Below are 20,841 nucleotides of genomic sequence, written 5' to 3'. Positions count from 1 at the left end.
ATAGAGTCAAGGCCAAATGTGTGGAGGTGCTGATGGGAATTGAAGAGGATAGCCTCAGTTTAGTTGGACAAAGTTTTGGCTCATCCAGGTCTTGATATCATAAAGGCAATTTGAGGGTATGTTAACAACCTTTGGGTCAACGGAGGAGGCATCAATGTCGAACTGGATCTATCAGCAGACATGTGGAAGCTGATCCTGTGCTTCCAGATAATGTCACCAAAGAGGGAGGCCAAATATGGATCCCTTTATTAATTGTATCCATATGATTTCTATCAATTAGTGTTAATTGTATTCAGGTGGTGTGTATCAATTGGGGACTCTCATTTCTATTTATATGAGAGCTTATCTAGGATGTGGAGTGGGTAGTGTTGATCTCTGTGAGTAAAGGCTTGGAAGCACTGAAGACCAGGCTCTAGTATTCTATCCTTCACCACCCGGCTATCCAATTTGTAACATCCTTGGGTGCACCAGAAGTAACTGAGCAAAGGAAGAGCAACATTGGCAATAATGTAGTACCTCTGTAAGTCAAGATGTGGAGATGCCGGTGATGGACTGGGGTTGACAAATATAAAGAATCTTACAACACCAGGTTATAGTCCCAACAATTTTTGAACTTTTGAACAACAACAATTGTTGGACTATAACCTGGTGTTGTAAGATTCTTTACATCTGTAAGTCAAGGAAGATCAGAACCAAGAGAGAGGAATGAAGGAGTTTAGGATAGGGCTTTTGATTATTCATTTGACTGTTTCATATTCTTTCACAGCATTCAAAGTGTGTGCATGTTTTTTGTCATGTGTGAAGCACCTTGAGATGTTTGTTACATTAAAGGTATTATATAAAAACAAGTTGTTATTGGGTAATGATGAATTTTTAAAAAATGAATAATTTCTTTAATTCGAGAACAGTGGTGTAGCCGGGATACATAGTGTAAGCAAATGTGTACACTTTTTATCTCCAATGATGGTAAATCAATAAATGAAACACAAGTGTGTGCTGTAGCAGCCAACTTGCTGCCCCAAAGGATCTGGCCAGGGAATCGCTGTGTTCCATTCACTGCTCTTTTCACTGCCAGTCCCAGCTGCAGGTTGTAGCTGATACTGCTGCTTTGTTCTGGGACTGGGCTCTGCTGCAAGTAGGAATTCCTGGTCTTGCAATAAATCAGGAATTTTTGCTTGCCACAAAAAAATCTGATTAGGGAGCAAAGCACCACTGTTGGATTGGAGCTGCAGCCCAGGCCTGGCAGTAAGGAGCACATTTGTGAACTGGGAAGAAGGGTCTTGGAGGGGGGCAGCGCTTGTGAGGTTTGAGGGAGGGGATACAGGATAAGAGTGCCTCTGAACTGGAGGAGGGAAGTTGGAGAGCCAGAGTGACTCTGGGAAAGGGTTAGAGGGAGATGAGTATCTCTATGAAGGGTAGTGAGTGACTTTTGATGTAGATCTGGGGGAATGCTGGTCTGGTCTTGATGGTCTGTAGAATATGGATGAACCCAAATTTTATTTTAGATTTAAAAAGCATTTAACATTAATCACAATGCACAATTTATATCGTAAAAGTTCAACATTTTCCAGGGAAAGATGCCTCTAGACCCCCTTAAAAATGTGCCTGCAGTAGATATGGGAATCAGTAACTATTTGGAAGTGTGTACAATTCGAAGTTTGTTATCTGCAGCCTTGTTCCAGAATGTGCAATGAGTAAACCAAAGTATAATCTTGTTTATTGTTATTTGAGGGCAGGCAGAAGAGGGGTTATGGAAAAGCTACTGCAGACCTCATATGGATTAAGATGTGAAATACCCCACTTGACACCTAATAACATGCCTGAAGTAATAAACTGTGAACTTTGTAGCCACAGAAATCAAGTTTCCTTTAACATGCTTGGTTCAGTAGTGATTTTATATGACTACGAGCCTCCTCTATTTGCAGTTCAGCCTGATCAGTTTAAGTACTGTATTCCAGCTCCTGAGATAACAGGACTGTGTCTACTGGGCCGTTTTACATGTGAAGTAGGCATATCAACAGAAGAAAAAAACTAACTTTCCATTAAGCTACTATTAACTACACAGTGATCTGAAAATGTGTCTAAATCAGACACATTCCCTGCTGTCTTTGAATAACATGTAATTTTTGCAAATGTTACAATACTTTGGTATTTTATTGTCATTCAAGGTTTAGAGTATAGTAATATAGGGAAATTATTTAAAAGATTTAATGATCTTGCCTGCTTCTCTTGTATGCTATAAAATTTCTATAAGTCATTTCTAGCCTGCAAAGTGTGGTTTAGTTCATGGTCCAGCCATGCAAGATGCTTCTAGGGTTATAAAAGAGACATTAACTGTCTCTTCTAAGTGGCTGTATATAATGTTCAGCAGTACCCTTCAGTTAGGGAAGGATTCAATCTTTTTTCCTTTATATATTGGCTAGATTAAAATATAAAAGGTAAAAATTGCTTTTGGGCAATGTAATTTTCATGTTGATTTACATTGGAAAAAGTGGCAAATGGTGATGAGATGTAAAAAGAAAAGGGATTAAATTAGACCCCATTTAAAATCAACTTGGCTCAGAGCAAATCTATTTAAGATCTGTTTGCTGGACACATACCACTCCCATTCACTGCTGCGTAATTTATTCCAATTGGGTTACATTTTCAAATTAGAATTCTAGTCCTGGATCACTTAGGATTGATCTGAGGCCCGTAAATGGTTACAGCCAAGGCTTAGACATCTCCTTCCCACATGAATGAAAATAAAATTATTGACTGCTTAAATACTTGTTTTACGACTACTACATGTCTATTGTTTGTGATGTTATAATTCACAATTTTTATTATAAAGCCACCCGACACATAATCCTCTGCCCTGATGCCTTCACGAGTTTTTCCAGTGAGACGTTAAGCATACAAGGTTGCTGGATTTGATCCCCAGTCTATGGTGGTAGGAATGCTACAATTGGCCCCAATATCCCTGGGCTAGGGAGAAGAGAATTGCCCAGGGTTCCTAGTGACCTTTGCTGGAAGTGTGGATGACAGATGAGGGCAGGATGAGCCTCAGCAAAGATTCCCCCACAGCTGAGTAGCCTGCGGATACTCACTATCAGGCTCCCTCATAAATCATGGCCACTTGGGCAAAGCCCCCTTTAACTGCATCCCAGAAAGGAGTCAACAGCTTCACAAAGAGGAAAAAATGCACAAAAACCACTGGACACATCTAGTGAGAGAATATCAGTATTGTATTTTTGTTCTGATGTGTTAGGTCAATATTAATGGAAATGAAACTCCAGGAGTGAATACAGTACTCTGAATGTTAAGCATTTATCCACATTTGTGTTTCAATATATTGTTCTCACCCCACCAAAAAAAAGTTTGGTGAAAAATGAATTATATTTTAAGAGCTCCTCCTTGGATCATGAAGCAATCTATTTGCTGAATGAATGTCAGCCAAGGGAGTCTCCTTGGAATGAGTCCCAATACAGATCTCCACATGTTTAATCTGGTTTCATGCTTCACCATAAGAACATAAAGCACGGATGGGAAAAGTACATTTGGCCCATCAAGCTAATTATTTCCACAGACCATATATGGATCATGTATTTATCTCTTGCATATGTTTTGTAAGTATCTCCCTGATCTCTGATGATAAATCAAACAAAACTCCAGACTATCTGTCTAGACTTACACTGTATACTATTTTAGAACATGTGATATAATGTTAAAATATTAAATAATACAAAAAATTAATAATTACTGCTTTGTCACGGTAATGAATTCTGAAAACAGATGCAAAATAAATTTTCCCTTATTCAGTCAAATGTTTCTGTGTTGTACAATTGAATGGTACTTCACCCCCATTTTCATCCCTTTCTTGCTTGAAGTTTGGTTCCTGGTTGGAAGGCTTTTTCTTGAGAACTGAGTGTTGTGTGGTCTACTATACTTCATTAAAGGTTTTAAATAACTTCCTTCATATATTCTTGAATTTCAGTACCATTTAACAACTATAGGAGACAGCTGTTTGTATCAAGAAGTATTTATATGCGTTATTATCTCGTTGTTAATTATTTGGCACTCTTCAGTTTTTACCAGAATACCATATGTCATTGCATGCGGAGAAATTTTCAATTTTATTTTCTTTTGGGGTGAATTTACGTGCTTATCAAAATGAGAATGTCAGAGCAAGAAATGTAACATTTTTTCTAATTTTGTCACCTGGTGTCAGAATCAGGCTGTCCAAGGTTGAGTACCGCATAGGTACTGTTCAATGTGCAGAACCTGAGAAGTGTGTCCCAGGTGCTCCAGTGTAAATTTATCCACTTCCAGCACTGTGACCTTTCTCAATGATATTGACAGTTTAGTGTCAAATTATGTGGCTCTGAACTAGGGTTGAGACCACCCAAACAAAGTTTATGTAGATCTTTGGAGCCAGTATAGAGATAAGAGATGATATGTTAGAAGGATCATCAAATGAGACGATATGGGTTGAACTGAAGAACCAAAAAGGGCAATCACACTGTTGGGAGTGTACTATAGACCCCCGAACAGTCAGAGGGAGATAGAAGAGCAAATATGTAGGCAAATTTCTGAGAAGTGCAAAAACAATAGGACAGTAATAGTAGTGGATTTCAACTATCCTAATATTAACTGGGTAAAATCAGTGTAAAAGGTATAGAGGGAGCAGAATTCTTAAAATGCATTCAGGAGAACTTTTTTAGCCAGAACGTAGCAAGCCCAACAAGAGAGGGGGCAGTTCTGGACTGAGTTTTAGAGAATAAAGTTGGGCAGGTGAAAGGGGTATCAGTGGGAGAGCATTTTGGTGGTAGTGATTATAATTCAGTTGGATTTAGCGCAGTTATGGAAAAGGACAAAGATAGACCAGGAATAAAAGTTCTCAATTGGGGAAAGGCCAATTTTATTAAGCTGAGATGTGATTTAGCAGAAGTGGACTGGAAGCAGCTACTTGAAGGTAAATCAGTTTCAGAGCAGTGGGAGGCATTCAAGAAGGAGATGGTGAAGGTTCAGAGCAAATATGTTCCCACGAAGAAAAAGGGTTGGACTCCCAAATCTAGAGCCCCCTGGACATCAAGGAGCATACAGAGTAGAATAAGGCAAAAAAGGAAAGCTTATGTCAGATACCAAGAACTCAATACTGCAGAAAGCCTAAAGTATAGAAAGTGCAGGGGGTGAATTTAAAAAGGAAATTAGGAAAGCAAAGAGAGGGAATGAAAAAATATTGGCAAGGAAAACCCAAAGATGTCTTATAAATGCATAAAGAGCAAGAGGATAACTAAGGAAGGAGTAGGGCCTATTAGAGACTAAAGAGATAACCTGTGTGTGGAGGCGGAAGACGTGGATATTGTTCTTAATGTATACTTTGCGTCTGTCTTCACAAAAGAGGGGGACGATGCAGAGATTGTAGTTGAGGTGGAATGTGAAACATTGGATGGGATAAACATAGTGAGAGAGGAAGTATTAAGAGATTTAGCATCTTTGAAAGTAGATAAATCGCCAGGCCCGGATGAACTGTATCCCAGGCTGTTAAGTGAAGCAAGGGAAGAAATAGCGGAGGCTCTATCCATCATTTTCCAATCATCTCTGGCTACAGGTGTGAAGCCGGAGGACTGGAAGAATGCCACGTTGTACCGTTGTTTAAAAAGGGAGAAAGGGATAGACCGAGTAATTATAGGCCAGTCAGCCTAACCTTGGTGGTGGGCAAATTATTGGAAAAAATTCTGTGGGACAGTATTAATCGTCATTTAGAAAGGCATGGATTAACTACGGACAGTCAGCATGGATTTGTTAAAGGATGGTTGTGTCTGACTAACCTGATTGAATTTTTTGAGGGGGTAACAAGGAGGGTCGATGAGGGTAGCGTATTTGATGTAGTCTACATAGATTTTAGCAAGGCCTTTTGACAAGACTGGTCATGACATGGCAGACTGGTCAGAAAAGTAAAAACCCTTAGGATCTAAGGGAAAGTAGCAAGTTGGATCCAGAATTGGCTCAGTGGCGGGAAGCAAAGGGTAATGGTGAGCGGGTGTTTTTGTGACTGGAAGGCTGTTTCCAGTGGGGTTCCACAGGGCTCAGTCCGAGGTGCATTGCTTTTTGTAGTGTATATCAATGATTTAGACTTAAATGTAGGGGACATGATTAAGAAGTTTGCAGATGATACAAAAGTTGACTGAGTGGTTGATAGTGAGGAAGAAAGCTGTAGACTGCAGGAAGATATCAATGGACTGGTCAGGTGGGCAGAAAAGTGGCAAATGGAGTTCAATCCAGAGAAGTGTGAGGTAATGCATTTGGGGAGTTCAAACAAGGCAGGGAAATACACAATAAATGGTAGGATACTGAGAAGTGTAGAGGAAGTGAGGGACCTTGGAGTGCATGTCCACAGATCCCTGAAGGTAGCAGGGCAGGTAGAGAAGGTGGTTAAGAAGGCATACAGGATGCTTTTCTTTATTAGCCGAGGCATAGAATATAAAAGCAGGGAGGTTATGCTAGAACTGTATAAAACACTAGTTAGGCCACAGCTGGAGTACTGCAGACAGTTCTGGTCACCAAGGTACAGAAAAGATGTCATTGCACCAGAGAGGATACAGAGGAGATTTATGAAGATGTTGCCAGGAATGGAGAATTTCAGCTGTGAGGAAAGATTGGATGGGCTGGGATTGTTTCCTTTGGAACAGAGGAGTTTCAGGGGAGATTTAATTGAGGTGTATAAAATTATGAGGGGCCGAGATAGAATGGATAGGAAGGACCTATTTCTCTGAGCAGAGAGGTCAAAAACCAGGGGGCATAGATTTAAAGTAATTGATAGAAGGATTAGAGGGGAGTTGAGGAGAAATTTTTTCACCCCAAGGATGGTGGGGGTCTGGTAGAGGCAGAAACCCTCATCACATTTAAAAAATACTAGGATGGGTACTTGAAGTGCTACAACCTACAAGGCTATGGACCAAGCGCGTGGAATAATGGTAAAAAGTTAAAATCAAAGGCTCTTTTTCTGAATGCACAAAGCATTCGTAACAAGAGAGATGAATTATAGGCACAAATAGAGATAAATGGGTTTGATCTAATAGCCATTACAGAGACGTGATTGCAAGGTGACCAAGGTTGGGAACGAAATATTCCAGGGTACTTGATGTTTCGGAAAGGCAGGCAGAATGAAAAAGGATGGGGGCTAGCCCTGATAATAAAGGATGACATAAGGACAGTAGTGAGAAAGGATCTTGGCTTGGAAGATCAGGAAGTAGAATCTGTATGGGTAGAGATAAGAACGAATAAGAAGAAAACACTGGTGGGAGTAGTTTATAGGCCCCCTAACTGTAGCTATACTGTTGGACATGGTATTAATCAAGAAATAATAGGAGCTTGTAACAAAGGTAATGCAATAATCAATGGGGGATGTTAATCTTCTTATAGACTGGGCAAATCAAATTGGCAAAGGCAGTCTGGAGGACAAATTCATGGAATGCATTCAAGACAGTTTCCTAGAACAATACGTCGTGGAACCAACCAGGGAACAGGCTATTTTAGATCTTGTATTGTGTCATGAGACAGGGTTAATTAGTAATCTCATTGTAAAGGATCCAATGGGGAAGAGTGATCATAATATGATAGAATTTCACATTGAGTTTGAGAGTAACATACTTAAGACTAAAACTAGAGTCTTAAACTTAAAATAAAGCCAATTACATAGGTATGAAGGGCGAGTTGTTAAGGTAGATTGGGAAATTAGATTAAAAGGTATAATGGTAGATAAGCAGTGGCAGACATTTAAAGAAATATTTCAGAATTCTCAATGAATTTACATTCCATTGAGAAATAAAAACTCCATGGGAAAAGCGATCCATCCTTGGTTAACTAAAGAAGTTAAGGATAGTATTAGATTAAAAGAAGAGGCTTATAATGTTGTGAAGAATAGCAGTAAGCCTGAGGATTGGGAGAGTTTTAGAAACCAGCAAAGGGTGACCAAAAAATTGATAAAAAGGGAGAAAATAGAATGAGAGTAAACTAGCAAGAAATATAAGAACAGATTATAAGAGCTTCTACAAGTATGTAAAAAGGAAGAGAGTAGTAAAGGTAAGCGTTGATCCCTTAGAGACTGAGACAAGAGAAATTATAATGGGGAATAAGGAAATGGCAGAGACATTAAACAAATATTTTGTATCTGTCTTCACAGTAGAAGACACAAAAAGCATACCAAAAATAGTGGGGAACCAAGGGGAAAATGAGAGTGAAGAACTTAAAACAATTAACATCAGTAGAGAAAAAGTACTAAACAAACTATTGGGACTAAAAGCCAACAAATCCCCTGGACCTGATGGCCTGCATCCTGGGATTCTAAAAGAGGTGGCTGCAGAGATAGTGGATCCATTGTTTATGATCTTCCAAAATTCCCTACATTCTAGAATGATCCCAGCGGATTGCAAGGTAGCAAATGTAACCCCTATTCAAGAAAGGAGGGAGAGAGAAAACAGGGAACGACAGGCCAGTTAGCCTGACATCATTTGGTGGGAAAATGCTGGAATCCATTATTAAGGACGTAGTAACCGGGCACTTAGAAAATCGTAATATGACTAGGCAGTGTCAGTATGATTTTATGAAAGGGAAATCGTGTTTAACAAATTCATTAGAGTTCTTTGAAGATGTAACTAGCAGGGTAGGTAAATGGGAACCAATGGATGTAGTATATTTGGATTTCCAAAAGGTATTCGATAATGTGCCACATAAAAGGTTGCTATGCAAGATAAGGGCTCATGGGGTTGGAAATAATATATTATCATGGATGGAGGATTAGTTAATGGACAGAAAACAGAGAGTAGGGACTGACAGGTCATCTTCAGTTTAGCAGGCTGTAACTAGTGGGGTATCGCAAGGATCGGTGCTGGGCCTCAGCTATTTACAATCTATTAATGACTTAGATGAAGGGACCAAGTGTAATGTATCCAAGTTTGCTGATGATACAAAGCTAGGTGGGAAAGTAAGCTGTGAGGAGGACACAAAGAGTCTGCGAAGGGATAGGGACAGGTTAAGTGAGTGGGCAAGAAGGTGGTAGATGGAGTATAATGTGGGGAAATGTGAGGTTATTCACTTTGGTAGGAAGAATAGAAAAGCTGAATATTTTTTAAATGGTGAGAAACTATTAAATGTTGGTGTTCAGAGAGATCTGGATATCCTCGTACAAGAAGCACAGAAAGTTAGCATGCAGTTACAGCAGGCAATTAGGAAGGCAAATGGCATGTTGGCCTTTATTGCAAGGGATTTGGAGTACAAGAGTAAGGAAGTCTTGCTATAATTGTACAGGGCTTTGGTGAGATCACACCTGGAGTACTGTGTACAGTTTTGGCCTCCTTATCTAAGCAAGGATATACTTGGCTTGGAGGCGGTGTAACGAAGGTTCACTAGATTGATCCCTGGGATGAGAAGATTGACCTATGAGGAGAGATTAAGTAGAATGGGCCTATATTCTCAGTAGTTTAGAAGAATGAGAGGTGATCTCATTGAAACATGTAAGATTCTGAGGAGGCTTGACAGAGTAGATGCTGAGAGGCTGTTTCCCCTGACTGGCGAGTCTCGAACTAGGGGGCATAGTCTCAGGATAAGGGGTCGGCCATTTAAGACTGAGATGAGGAGGAATTTATTCACTCAGAGGGTTGTGAATCTTTGGAATTCTCTATCCCAGAGGGCTGTGGATGCTGAGTCATTGCATATATTCAAGGCTGAGATAGATAGATTTTTGGACTCTAGGGAAATCAAGGGATATGGGGATCGGGCGGGAAAGTGGAGTTGAGGCCAAAGATCAGCCATGATCTTATTGAATGACGGAGCAGGCGCGAGGGGCCGTATGGCCTCCGCCTGCTCCTATTTTTTATGTTCTTATGTAAGGGCTGGAAAGTGGGATTAGGCTGGATGGCTCTTTTTCATCTGGCACAGACACGATGGACCAAATGGCCTCCTTCTGTGCCCTAAATTTCTATGATTTCTTCTTCTCTGACGTCGACTAGATTTACGTCCAGGGGAGTAGGGTGGGGTGCTGCTTTGAAACTGACTGGAGTAGCTGCTGATAGGCGAGGGATACAGCAGAAGCAGGAACAACAACACCCATTTATTTAACACCTGGATGTGGTGGGTGAGTGGAACAGGTTATGGGCAGCAGAGTTTTGGATGATCTGAAGTTTATGGAGATTGAGGATGGGAGGCTAGCCAGGTGAGCATTGTTGTAATAGAGTCTTTAGAACATAAGAACATAAGAACATAAGAAATAGGAGCAGGAGTAGGCCAATCGGCCCCTCGAGCCTGCTCCGCCATTCAATAAGATCATGGCTGATCTGATCCTAACCTCAAATCTAAAGAACACAAGAATTAGGAGCAGGACCCGGCCACTCAGCCCTTGGGCCCGCTCCGCCACCCACAGGGCCTTGACCGATCCGAACTCAGCTTCATGTCCAATTTTCTGCTCGCTCCCCGTAATCCCTAATTCCCTTTACTTCTAGGAAATTGTCTATTTCTGTTTTAAATTTATTTAATGATGTAGCTTCCACAGCTTCCTGGGGCAGCAAATTCCACAGACCTACTACCCTCTGAGTGAAGAAGTTTCTCCTCATCTCAGTTTTGAAAGAGCAGCCCCTTATTCTAAGATTATGCCCCCTCGTTCTAGTTTCACCCATCCATGGGAACATCCTTACCGCATCCACCCGATCAAGCCCCTTCACAATCTTATATGTTTCAATAAGATCACCTCTCATTCTTCTGAACTCCAATGAGTAGAGTCCCAATCTACTCAACCTCTCCTCATATGTCCGCCCCCTCATCCCCGGGATTAACCGAGTGAACCTTCTTTGTACTGCCTCGAGAGCAAGTATGTCTTTTCTTAAGTATGGAGACCAAAACTGTATGCAGTATTCCAGGTGCGGTCTCACCAATACCTTATATAACTGCAGCAATACCTCCCTGTTTTTATATTCTATCCCCCTAGCAATAAAAGCCAACATTCCGTTGGCCTTCTTGATCACCTGCTGCACCTGCATACTAACTTTTTGATTTTCTTGCACTAGGACCCCCAGATCCCTTTGTACTGCAGTACTTTCCAGTTTCTCGCCATTAAGATAATAACTTGCTCTCTGATTTTTCCTGCCAAAGTGCATAACCTCACATTTTCCAATATTGTATTGCATCTGCCAAATCTCCGCCCGCTCACCCAGCCTGTCTATATCCCCCTGCAGGTTTTTTATGTCCTCCTCACTCTCTACTTTCCCTCCCATCTTTGTATCATCTGCAAACTTTGATATGTTACATTCGGTCCCCTCCTCCAAATCGTTAATATAGATTGTAAAGAGTTGGGGACCCAGCACCGACCCCTGTGGAACACCACTGTTACTGGTTGCCAGTCCGAGAATGAACCATTTATCCCAACTCTCTGCTTCCTGTTAGATAACCAATCCTCCACCCATGCCAGAATATTACCCCCAATCCAGTGATTCTTTATCTTGAGCAATAATCTTTTATGTGGCACCTTGTCGAATGCCTTCTGGAAGTCTAAATACACTACGTCCACTGATTCCCCTTTATCCACCCTGTACGTTATGTCCTCAAAGAACTCAAGCAAATTTGTCAGACATGACTTCCCCTTCGTAAAGCCATGCTGACTTTTTCCTATTAAATTATGTTTATCTAAATGTGGTGACAAAGGCATGAATGAGGGTTTCAGCGACAGATGTACTAAGATAGGGGCGATGTTACAGAGGTGGAAGTAGTTAGTTTTTGCGATGTAGAGGATATGGCGTCAGAATCTCAGTATGGAGGTGAACATTATATTGTGGGTGCAAACAGTCTGGTTCAGCCTGAAACAGTGGCCAAGAAGGGGGCTTGAGTTGGTGGCTAGGATATGGAGGTTGTGGCACAAATGTGCAGTAAGGATTCAAAAGGTATGAAAGAGAGATTTCTGTGACTTTGGGAAATGGAAGTTCAAGGCCCCAAAATGGGTAGGAAGTAGGAATCTGGAGTAAAAAAAAAGTACTATTCTGTTAAGACCATGTTATTTTTAAAATTGTGCAGAATAGTCAGCAACTTCTCAGAAGTATATGATTTGTTTAACAGCTCTACAAACTAAATTATTCTTTTGTTAAAGGTAACATAGCATAACAGAATTAATTTACAGATATAGGAAAGATGGAGGATAGGAAAAAAACAGCTGGTCCATCGAGCCCGTTCCACAGAGCTGTGTTTTTAAAAATTCATTCTTGGGATATGGGCGTCGCTGGCATTTATTTCCCACCCCCATTTGCCCTTGAGAAAGTGTTGGTGGGTCTTCTTCTTGAACCACTGCAGTCCATGTGGTGAAGGTGCTCCCACAGTGCTGCCAGGTAGGGAGTTCCAGGATTTTGACTCAGAGACGATGAAGGAAAATCAAGATATGTCCAAGTCGGGATGGAGTGTGACTTGGAGGGGAATTGGGAGATGGTGGTGTTCCATGCACCTGCTGCCCTTGTCCTTCTAAATGATAGAGGCCGCAGGTTTGGGAGATGCCGCTAAAGAAGCCTTGGTGACTTGCTGCAGTGCATCCTGTGGATAGAACATGCTGCAGCCATGGTGTGTGATGGTGGAGAGAGTGGATGTTTTAGCCAGTGGATGGGGTGCCCATCAAGTAGCCTGCTTTGTCCTGGATGGTGTCAAGCTCCTTGAATGTTTTTGCAGCTGCACTCATCCAGGCAAGTGCAGAGTAATCCATCACATTCCTGTCTTGCACCTTGTAGGTGGTGGAATGGCTTTGAGAAATCAGGAGGTTAGCTACTCACTGCAGAATACCCAGCCTCTGACCTGCTCTTGTAGCTACAGCATTTATGTGACTGATCCAGTTGAGTTTCTTGTCACTGGTGACCCCCAGGATATTGATGATGGGGGATTCAGTGATGGTAATGCCATTGAGTATCAAGGGGAGATGGTTAGGCTGTCTCTTGTTGGAGATAATCGTCGGCTGGCACTTCGCTATCTTGGAGTCCTATTTGACCCTGAGCTGAGCTTCTGACCCAATATCCTCTCCATCACAAAGACCACCTACTTCCACCTCTGTCTAAGGCAGGGGCGGTGATGATGTTACAATCAGCTGCTGCAACCCTCATCCATGCTTTTGCTACCTCCAGACTTGACTATTCCTAATGCTGTTATGTCCGATCTCCCACCTTCCACCCTCCATAAACTTGTAAAAGTGAAAAAAAGAAATAGACCCAGCGTTTTAAGCCTATTTGGGCAACTAAGGTGTTTTAAACTGGGTATCATTCTTTTATGGCTCTCTTCTGAACCTTTTCCAATGCCTCCATATTACCCACCATATGAGATATCCATAACTGGACACAATATTCTATGTGAGGCCTAACCAAGGTCTTGTACAGAGACAAAATGGTGTGCTTTGTTTTATACTGAATTGTACTTGCAATGCAACCTAATATATTTTCTTTGGCTATCACTTCATAGCACTGGTCATGAACCTTAGAGGAATTATGTACAATAATAGCAGATGTCTTTCCTTCATGACAGACTTAAGTTTTGTACTCTGAAGGTTATAAATATATTTAACGTTGGTTCTGCCCATGTGCATAACACTATTTGTAATCTTGTGTGAAAGTTCTTGACTTCTCAGGAGTAGGTTTGTGTTGGAGGAGTGGAGAGAAACAGACTTCCAGAAAAAAACAATGCAATCTGGAGTGATGGGGTACACAGGTTTCACATTTAGAAAACAACTCCTTTCTATTTTCTGCACAATTTGAGTACTATGTGCAGTTTTGTGCTCCACACTATAGGAAGGATGTTGAGGCAATAGCGAGTGTATAGCACAGATTCACTTATGCTGCCTGACATGAGAATATACAAATACAAGAAAGACTTGATAAAATTGGGTTTTCGTTAGAGGAGATTGTAGAATGATTTGTCAGAGGTGTTTAAAATTATGAAGGGCTAGGACAGAGTAGATAGAAACAGACTATTTCCAGTGGTTGAGGAGTCCATAATGAGTGACATAGATATAAGATTAAATGTAAGAGATTTAGGACAGAAAGCAGGAGAAAATCTTTTATGCAGAGGGGTTTGAGGTGTGGAATGCACTACCACAGTTAGTAACTGAAGTAGAGAACATGTCAACGTTTAAGAATAGGTTCGAGAGACTGTTGAAGAAAAGGGGGAATATAGGGATATGGCAATAGGTGGGTAAATGGGATTAGGACCACTGCTCGCATGGTGTATAAACACTAACATGGGCCAAATGGTCTGTTTCCATGTCATAATTTCTATGTAATTCTATATAATGTAATAATTAAATTTTTGGATACTGCTGTAAATTTTTAAAGAATCAATGAGGAAAGTCTTTAAACAAACATTAAAATTTAAAGCAAAATTATTTTTTTTAGTAACTTTAGATGTTTAGAAAATGTCAACTTTCCATTTCATACTTCCTCCAAATATTAATACAAAAAGAAAATCAAAATTTCAGTTTGAAGAATACAATAGGCAATGATTACTTTACATCTGGCAAACATTTTGAACTTGTACATATGCAGACTTTTGTTTGTTTTAATTAATATTGCCAAATCCTTATCTGTCAACATAGATGCGTCAGCATTACAGGCTGACCTTTGCTGTTTATGCTGAGGCCAATAAGTTTATGCTGTTCATTTGGAACAGATTTCAGATGTTTTAGTTCCCTCTTTTGTTTGATATTTATTTTTAAAAATCTGAAAAAATTATTTGGCTGGAGCAAACTACTTGGGATGGGTGGTAGCAATCTGTAAATGAACACAGCGGCGGGTAACAGCAAGAGCGGAGCGGGGATAAAAACAGCGCAGAGCGAGAGCTCACCAGAGCGGCGGGAAACAGCGAGAGCGGAGCGGGGATAAAAACAGCGCAGAGCGAGAGCTCACCAGAGCGGCGGGAAACAGCGAGAGCGGAGCGGGGATAAAAACAGCGCAGAGCGAGAGCTCACCAGAGCGGCGGGTAACAGCGAGAGCGGAGCGGGGATAAAAACAGCGCAGAGCGAGAGCTCACCAGAGCGGCGGGTAACAGCGAGAGCGGAGCGGGGATAAAAACAGCGCAGAGCGAGAGCTCACCAGAGCGGCGGGTAACAGCGAGAGCGGAGCGGGGATAAAAACAGCGCAGAGCGAGAGCTCACCAGAGCGGCGGGAAACAGTGAGAGCGGAGCGGGGATAAAAACAGCGCAGAGCGAGAGCTCACCAGAGCAGCGGGAAACAGTGAGAGCGGAGCGGGGATAAAAACAGCGCAGAGCGAGAGCTCACCAGAGCGGCGGGAAACAGCGAGAGCGGAGCGGGGATAAAAACAGCGCAGAGCGAGAGCTCACCAGAGCGGCGGGAAACAGTGAGAGCGGAGCGGGGATAAAAACAGCGCAGAGTGAGAGCTCACCAGAGCGGCGGGAAACAGTGAGAGCGGAGCGGGGATAAAAGCAGCGCAGAGCGAGAGCGGACCAGAGCGGCGGGAAACAGCGAGAGCGGAGCGGGGATAAAAGCAGCGCAGAGCGAGAGCGGACCAGAGCGGCAGGAAACAGTGAGAGCGGAGCGGGGATAAAAACAGCGTAGAGCGAGAGCGGACCAACCGGGTTCTGATCAAAAAAAATCATAGGGTGACGTCACAGATAAAGCAGGTGGGTGGTTGGTGGTGAGTATTTCTTTTTCTTGGAACTGTGGGCTAAGTTACAATAAAACCAGGTAACATAACCACATTTATAATGAACTAATTAACTAAACTTAAGGTCTGCAGGTTTTATAGCAGGTAGTGTTTTTTTTGAGTGAACCTAGGTCCCTAGTATAGTTAACATTTTCTAATTTCAACGTAATTTAAAAGGGGTAACTAAGTTAAGGCAAGTCATGGCAGCAGACCTCGCACCTGTGATATGCCCCTCCTGCAAGATGTGGGAAGTCATGGACACTACCAGTGTCCCTGCCGACCATGTGTGCAGGAAGTGTGTCCACCTGCAGCTACTGACCGATCGTATCTCGGAGCTGGAGCTGCGGGTGGATTCACTGTGGAGCATCCGCGATGCAGAGAAACTCGTGGATAGCACGTTTAGCGAGTTGGTCACACCGCAGGTAAAGGGTGTACAGGCAGGAAGTGAATGGGTGACCACCAGGCAGAGTAAGAGGTGCAGGCAGGTAGTGCAGGGGTCCCCTGTGGCTATCCCCCTCTCAAACAGGTATACCATTTTGGATGCTGTTGGGGGAGATGGCTCACCAGGGGAAGGTGACAGCGGCCAGGTTCATGGCACCGTGCCTGGCTCTGCTGCACAGGAGGGCAGGAAAAAGAGTGGCAGAGCTATAGTGATAGGGGACTCGATTGTAAGGGGAATAGACAGGCGTTTCTGTGGACGCAACCGAGACTCCAGGATGGTATGTTGCCTCCCTGGTGCAAGGGTCAGGGATGTCTCGGAGCGGCTGTAGGACATTCTGGAGGGGGAGGGTGAACAGCCAGTTGTCGTGGTGCATATAGGTACCAACGATATAGGTAAAAAACGGGATGAGGTTCTACAAGCTGAATTTAGGGAGTTAGGAGTTAAACTAAAAAGTAGGACCTCAAAGGTAGTAATCTGAGGATTGCTACCAGTGCCATGGGCAAGTCAGAGTAGGAATGACAGGATAGCTAGGATGAATACGTGGCTTGAGAGATGGTGCAAGAGGGAGGGATTCAAATTCCTGGGCCATTGGAACCGGTTCTGGGGGAGGTGGGACCAGTACAAATTGGGCGGCCTGCATCTGGGCAGGACTGGAACCAATGTCCTAGGGGTAGTGTTTGCTAGTGCTGTTGGGGAGGGTTTAAACTAATGTGGCAGGGGGATGGGAACCGATGCAGGAAGTCAGTGGGAAGTAAAGTGGTGACAGAAACAAAAGGCAGTAAGGGAGAGTGTACAAAACATGACCGGACAGATGGTCTGAGAAAGCAGGGCAAAGACCAAGGGAAGTCCAGATTAAACTGCATTTATTTCAATGCAAGAAGTCTGATGGGCAAGGCAGATGAACTCAGGGCATGGATGGGTACATGGGACTGGGATGTTATAGCTATTACTGAAACATGGCTAAGGGAGGGGCAGGACTGGCAGCTCAATGTTCCAGGGTACAGATGCTATAGGAAAGATAGAGCAGGAGGTAAGAGAGGAGGGGGAGTTGCGTTCTTGATTAGGGAGAACATCACGGCAGTAGTGAGAGGGGATATATCCAAGGGTTCGCCCACTGAGTCTATATGGGTAGAACTGAAAAATAAGAAGGGAGAGATCACTTTGATAGGATTGTACTACAGACCCCCAAATAGTCAACGGGAAATTGAGGAGCAAATATGTAAGGAGATTACAGACAGCTGCAAGAAAAATAGGGTGGTAATCGTGGGGGATTTTAACTTTCCCAACATTGACTGGGACAGCCATAGCATTAGGGGCTTGGATGGAGAGAAATTTGTTGAGTGTATTCAGGAGGAATTTCTCATTCAGTATGTGGATGGCCCGACTGGAGAGGGGGCAAAACTTGACCTCCTCTTGGGAAATAAGGAAGGGCAGGTGACAGAAGTGTTCGTGAGGGATCACTTTGGGACCAGTGATCATAATTCCATTCGTTTTAAGATAGCTATGGAGAATGATAGGTCTGGCCCAAAAGTTAAAATTCTAAATTGGGGAAAGGCCAATTTTGATGGTATTGGACAGGAACTTTCAGAAGTCGATTGGGAGAGTCTGTTGGCAGGCAAAGGGACGTCTGGTAAGTGGGAGGCTTTCAAAAGTGTGTTAACCAGGGTTCAGGGTAAGCACATTCCTTATAAAGTGAAGGGCAAGGCTGGTAGAAGTAGGGAACCTCGGATGACTCGGGAGATTGTGGCCCTAGTCAAAAAGAAGGAGGAGGCATATGACATGCATAGGCAGCTGGGATCAAGTGGATCCCTTGAAGAGTATAGAGATTGCCGGAGTAGAGTTAAGAGTGAAATCAGGAGGGCAAAAAGGGGACATGAGATTGCTTTGGCAGATAAGGCAAAGGAGAATCCAAAGAGCTTCTACAAATACATAAAGGGCAAAAGAGTAACTAGGGAGAGAGTAGGGCCTCTTAAGAATCAACAAGGTCATCTATGTGCGGAACCACAAGAGATGGGTGAGATCCTAAATGAATATTTCACATCAGTATTTACGGTTGAGAAAGGCATGGATGTTAGGGAACTTGGGGAAATAAATAGTGATGTCTTGAGGAGTGTGCATATTACAGAGAGGGAGGTGCTGGAAGTCTTAACGCGCATCAAGGTAGATAAATCTCCGGGACCTGATGAAATGTATCCCAGGACGTTATGGGAGGTTAGGGAGGAAATTGCGGGTCCCCTAGCAGAGATATTTGAATCATCGACAGCTACGGGTGAGCTGCCTGAAGATTGAAGGGTAGCAAATGTTGTGCCTTTGTTTAAGAAGGGCGGCAGGGAAAAGCCTGGGAACTACAGACCAGTGAGCCTGACATCTGTAGTGGGTAAGTTGTGAGAGGGTATTCTGAGGGACAGGATCTACAGGCATTTGGAGAGGCAGGGACTGATTAGGAACAGTCAGCATGGTTCTGTGAGAGGAAAATCATGTCTCACGAATTTGATTGAGTTTTTTGAAGGGGTAACCAAGAAGATAGATGAGGGCTGTGCAGTAGACGTGGTCTACATGGACTTTAGCAAAGCCTTTGACAAGGTTACCGCACGGTAGGTTGTTACATAAGGTTAAATCTCACGGGATCCAAGGTGAGGTAGCCAATTGGATACAAAATTGGATTGACGACAGAAGACAGAGGGTGGTTGTAGAGGGTTGTTTTTCAAACTGGAGGCCTGTGACCAGCGGTGTGCCTCAGGGATCGGTGCTGGGACCGCTGTTATTTGTTATTTATATTACTGATTTGGATGAGAATTTAGGAGGCATGGTTTGTAAGTTTGCAGATGACACCAAGATTGGTGGCATTGTGGACAGTGAAGAAGGTTATCTAGGATTGCAACGGGATCTTGATAAATTGGGCCAGTGGGCTGATGAATGGCAGATGGAGTTTAATTTAGATAAATGTGAGGTGATGCATTTTGTTAGATCGAATCGGGCCAGGACCTACTCCGTTAATGGTAAGGCGTTGGGGAGAGTTATAGAACAAAGTGATCTAGGAGTGCAGGTTCATAGCTCCTTGAAAGTGCAGTCACCGGTGGATAGGGTGGTGAAGAAGGCATTCAGCATGCTTGGTTTCATTGGTCAGAACATTGAATACAGGAGTTGGGATGTCTTGTTGAAGTTGTACAAGACATTAGTAAGGCCACACTTGGAATACTGTGTACAGTTCTGGTCACCCTATTATAGAAAGGATATTATTAAACTAGAAAGAGTGCAGAAAAGATTTACTAGGATGCTACCGGGACTTGATGGTTTGACTTATAGGGAGAGGTTGGATAGACTGAAACTTTTTTCCCTGGAGAGTAGGAGGTTTAGGGGTGATCTTATAGAAGTCTATAAAATAATGAGGGGCATAGATAAGGTAGATAGTCAAAATATTTTCCCGAAGGTAGGGGAGTCTATAACAAGGGGGCATAGATTTAAGGTGAGAGGGGAGAGATACAAAAGGGTCCAGAGGGGCAATTCTTTCACTCAAAGGGTGGTGAGTGTCTGGAACGAGCTGCCAGAGGCAGTAGTAGAGGCGGGTACAATTTTGTCTTTTAAAAAGCATTTGGACAGTTACATGGGTAAGATGGGTATATAGGGATATGGACCAAGTGCAGGCAATTGGGACTAGCTTAGTGGTATAAACTGGGCGACATGGACATGTTGGGCCGAAGGGCCTGTTTCCATGTTGTAAAAAAAAGAGGAAAAAAAAACTGGTATTATCAATAATGGTGTTGCATTGAATAAAGTTTCTTGTATAACCATCTTCACTCCTCTGAATCACTTGCAATTTAGGTAGCTGATTTGTGTGTCGATTTACCTAGATTGCAACCTATATGATCAGGAGTTTGGTAATGTTCTTGGTAGGTTAAGATTATTACATCTGCAGGCACAACTAAATTGCTCAGATGTAAAACAACAAGCAATCAAAGAAGGCCTGAGACGACACAAGTTGACCATTATAATTTCACACTTGTCAAGACAGATAATTTGAAATGCAACACAAAATGGAGGGAAAACCAATTTCCTTCTAAGAGTGATAATTTTCAGAGAAAAACTTGGCATTGAATTACACAGCAGGTGGGGCAGTGTCCCTGAATGTGTCTTGCATCATTCTGTTTGTTCCCACCATACTGATGATAAATAAATCAACCAGGTATCTATGGCTCAGTTAGTGACACTTTTGTCCCTTCTTTCCTTGTTTTTTTCAAAAAGCCAGATGCTGATTTATCAGCCTTGGTTCATTGAAAGCACTCTTGGGTTATGGGTTCAAATTTCACTCCAAAGTCTTGAGCACAGTAATCTGCACTGACACTTCAGTGCAGTACTGAGGAAGTGCTGCACTGTCAGAGGTGCTATCTTTTAGGTGAGGCGTTATGTGGACGTGCAAGATCCCATGGCACCATTTGAAGAAGAGCAGATGAGATTTTCTGGTATCCTGGTCAAAATTATCTCTCAACCAATGCCACTAAAACAGATTATCTGATCACTTACCTCATTGCTGCTTATGGGATCTTGTGCGCAAATTGACTACCATGTTTGCCCACATTACAACAATGACTATGCTTCAAAAGTATTTTATTGGCTGCAAAGCGCTTTGGGGCGTCTTGAGTATGTGAAAGGTGCTATATAAATGCAAATTCTTTCTTTAATTTTATCATGTAAATACAAATTGATCTCCTATGGCATTACTCACACATAGTTTGGGGCCTGGAGCT

The 20,841-nt window shown here is 42.6% G+C and overlaps 1 protein-coding gene across 2 annotated transcripts in view; it reads left to right on the top strand.

Moving 5' to 3' along the window:
- dtwd2 (DTW domain containing 2) overlaps positions 1 to 20,841 on the top strand; it is a 179,359-nt gene that overhangs the window by 62,646 nt on the left and 95,872 nt on the right. The window lies entirely within an intron of this gene.

Source organism: Heptranchias perlo, chromosome 4 (genome assembly GCF_035084215.1).
Source record: "Heptranchias perlo isolate sHepPer1 chromosome 4, sHepPer1.hap1, whole genome shotgun sequence".
Taxonomy (NCBI): domain Eukaryota; kingdom Metazoa; phylum Chordata; class Chondrichthyes; order Hexanchiformes; family Hexanchidae; genus Heptranchias; species Heptranchias perlo.
Note: the sequence above shows the minus strand (reverse complement) of the source record. Positions and strands in the feature narration are given on the sequence as shown.